This window comes from Carica papaya, chromosome 9 (assembly GCF_054855325.1).
Source record: "Carica papaya isolate Zhongbai chromosome 9, ASM5485532v1, whole genome shotgun sequence".
NCBI lineage: Eukaryota > Viridiplantae > Streptophyta > Magnoliopsida > Brassicales > Caricaceae > Carica > Carica papaya.
In genome coordinates this window covers 21,365,089-21,369,313 of record NC_142317.1, presented here as the reverse complement: position 1 = coordinate 21,369,313, position 4,225 = coordinate 21,365,089, and the positions used below count along the sequence as shown (strand labels likewise).

General features: G+C 27.8%; 1 pseudogene; it reads right to left on the bottom strand.

The window, feature by feature from the left end:
• Window positions 1-378: 378 nt before the first annotated feature.
• LOC110825249 (serine/threonine-protein kinase D6PKL3 pseudogene) lies at window positions 379-1,119 on the bottom strand (annotated as a pseudogene).
• Window positions 1,120-4,225: the final 3,106 nt, after the last annotated feature.

The window sequence follows — 4,225 nt, the reverse complement described above, 5'->3', positions numbered from 1 at the left end:
ATGAGTTTCCTTACTTGATATTATCAGGACCTTGAAGTAATACATTTAAGTTTTATCCAAGTAATATCGTAAAAAGAGTATTACTACCGCTTATACCAAATATTTGAGAAATTAATAATACTTTTATACGGTTAAGTAAAGACATTAATTGAGAATAATTGAAAATGCTATATTTTTTGTTAGACAAATGATCCAATAAATCTTTAATTATATATTTTTATAAATATTGAACCTTTCAACGTGAATTTCTTTAAAATTTCTTGCCATAATGTACAAATTACGTAGATCCCACTTTTGTTTAGTTATTAAAATTCAATATACATAAAAAAAACATATATCATGTAAATTAAAGACTAAATTTCTTGCTTCCTATTAATACTATATTGAACTCTCTATAGTACTATCAAATGCGATAAACTCCTTGCAAGATACAGGAGAAGGAACAAATGATGATTTTATACATCTCAAAAGTTCCTAATTAAGCCCATCAAAAAATTAGTGTCGTTTGATTGTTTTTGCACCCATTGTGGACCCCATTTTCCTTGTGGGGTCCTTGATTAATGGCGGAATGATCAAATCCCTTGCTAGCTCCGAAACCATGGTTTCCTTGGGAAACTCAAGTGCTCGAGCCACAATATTTGCTAAGGGTAACTCTTAGTCAACTCCCTTATAAGACGTCGTCCCATATAACATTTCGAATACGAATATCCCTAGTGTCCACCAATCAGCCGTGTTTCCACGCCCTTCACTAGACACAATTTCTCATGCCAAGAACTCGTGGGTCCCAACAAAAGGCCTTGACTGGACATTGATTGACTCTGTGATGATTTCGACGATTGTGTGATGTGTTGAATTTTTTCTATTTGTGTTGACTAGGGTGTAAGAAAGAGGCTATTGCAGGTGTGATACAATTGGGTAGAATGCATGATGAATTAGAAAAGCTGGGTTGATCATCAGGGTAACAACTTGTTTTTGTGATTAGTGATGCATTTTGATTAGAAATTATATGAATCGTTGATGTGGAATTATCGTCTTTTTGTGCGAGATCGAAGTCAATCAATAAAATGTGACCGTTGAATCTTACTAACACGTCTTCAAATCACAGTAAACTATCCCCATCATGTGTAAGTATTCTATGGCCACTGTGACTTCAGATGCATAAAACCCGTGCCAAAAAGAGAAGGTCACAAAACTTTTTTAAAAATTGAATAAATTTAAATAAATTCAAAATATATAAAATTGAGTTTGATAAGTTATGTGAATAGCTTGTTTAAAATTTAACACTTTATTCTATTTAATATATTTGAGAATATGTTTAATATACTATTGAAATATAATAATCTCTTGAAATATTACCTAGATTAATAAAAATATATAATATATTTAATTTATTAATTTATAAACAGGTTCATAAACTTGTAAACCAAATTCCTTCATATTTGAATTTGGCTCTTATACTTTAACATTTTGGGACCATATTAAAATATGAAAAAAAGATTTTATTAATTAATAAAGATGAAAATGAAGATGGTATCTATATATACATATATATTTATGCAAAAATATGATAGAATCAAGAAGGTGAAATGGGAAAAAGTTAAAAACTTCAAAAAGAAGATACTTATAATTGGGAATTATATAAATATATAATGTGTGTGTGTCTATATATATATATAACCCTCTCAATTTATCAATATATATGTGTGTGTGTGTGTGTATAAATAATGTATGTACGTATATCACAATACTAACTATGTTGAATATTATAGTAATAAATTAATGATTCGAATAATCATTTAATATATTTTTATTGATACATATAATTAATATTGTTGTATGTATGTAGCGAGCAGCAGCTTCATTGAAGCATTTATCCGGCTACCTATGATAGAGGATGTGAAGATAGCCATCGGGATAGAACTTAATGAGTAAACACGACCACCGATCACAAATGAACTTCATACCTATTGGTGCCACATATGATTGGTGCCACATATGATTGCTCATACTCCATTATATATATGAATTATATGTTTATATATATATATATATACACGTGTCAAGGCATATGATGAAAGGAGTAAGGAAGGGTAAACTTTGATACATAATTGACGACGTCATAAATCAAATCAATTAGTGAATATAGTAAATCAATTTCATACGTATTTTTTATTGTACATATTATTAATATATTTCATTACTAAGTTTTTTTAAAAATTGTTTTAAATTTTTTCAAAAAAAATGTTCATAGGCAGTGGATGGAACCAAACATGAATTCTTAGTAATGAAGGAAAAAATAAAAATCTTTCTTGAGGTAATATTTTATTTTATATATTTTATAAATTTTGTTTTCATATATATCTTTTTCTTTTATAGATTTCGTAAAAATTTTAATTAAATTTAAATTTATAGACCTATACAGTATAAAATATTCTACATTTTAATAAAAGTTAAACTTATAAATTTTAAATAAAAAATAAGTGTTTTAACTACTATCATATTGTTATAATTTATTATAATTATTAATAGCTATAATTATGGAGCTAACAAAATAAATTTTTAATGACGTAAAACTCATGCTGTATAAGCATGCAAATTTAAATTTGGCTAAAATTTTCACGAAGTCCAAAAGAAAAAAGACATACATGAAAATAAAATTTTGTAGAATATGTAAAATAAAATAATACCTTAAGAAGGATTTTCATTTTTTCCTTCATTAATTATTTATTAAAAAATAAAAATTGGGTACATCTATTAATTAAGTGATATGCATCAATCATAAGACAATACAAAAACCTCCAAGTAAGAATACACATAAAAATACAGTTTCATCCGAGATTAATCAAGTGATATATACTAATTACAATACAATACAAATAACTTTCAAATGATGACCACATAAAAATACAATCCGACTCGAACTTATAATCTCTTATAAAAAAAGAAACATATCAACTATTAAACTAATTATTTAATTAATTATGTATCCACATGTATAATTAATTAATTTAATAATTATTTATCTTTTAGACAGATATCTAAGTAATTTTATCCTTATCTATAAAAGTATGAGTTCAAATCAGACTATAAATCTCATGACAAATCATTTAACTATTAAAATGTACGAATTTTTACTAGCGAAAATTGTATATGAGAATTTTTATTGTTAAATATACATTATAAGATCAATAATAACACACAATAATACTCCAAATTGAAGAGTTTTGAGCTGTGATGATTAGTATTACTTATATACCTTGAGGAGCCTCCTTTAATCTTGATGCAGAGTAACAAATCGTAAGAAAATTTGCATAAGATACTTTATCCTTGCAAATTAAGAGAAGAAGACCAAATAAAAAAATCCATCAATTAATCAAATATGGTTAGTAACAATAAACTTTTATCTCCAAATAAAAATAAGTTCATCCAAGGGCAGTGTTCACATCCCTCACCAGTGAGGGTTAACCATTACATCTATCTAAAATCAAGAAAACATCTAATTAAAGTTTGTGTAATTCATCCTTTCTTACGCATGCATCACAGAGAATATTGTCTCTCCTCACCCAAATCAGCTCCTAGAGTTTGTTTGTTCCATTGTTAATCCCATTCCTTCTTCCAAACAGCATCACTTTTACCCTCATAGAGAACACGGTCTCACTCACCTGGATTTGCCTCCTAGAATTTTATATTTATATTGTTTTTAATCCCTATCCAGTTCATTTCTTTTTCTCTACTCACCAATGCTACCATTTTCGAAATAGACATCAAGAGAATTAAATATAAAAGATAACAGAATAATAATTCCCAAATAGATATCCGATTAAGACCAGAATTTTCCTTTTTTTTAAATTTCCAATTCCTCTCCCGTTCTCATCCTTTCAATTTTCCTCCTATGTTTTTAGCATATCTCTTATGTCCTCTCCACATAGCTGTCCACACGATAATTCCATCATTTTGTCCGATCTTCTTTTTATCCTCAGATCTCACTCTCCATTTTTTTTGTTTTTACTTCTGGTTCTAATATGATTTCAAGAAAATGTCCCTATTCAAAGATCAACTCATTTCTTCCCAAAAATATCTCAAAGAATTTAAAACATAAATTATACTCAAGTAGTGAGAGTCAAATTTAACTTTGTTCTCAGTGACAGTGTTAATCTGATTGACGAATTCTCCCTTATTCTGCTCCCAATTCCACCGCTAGCTAATTAATCTGATTGAGAAATCG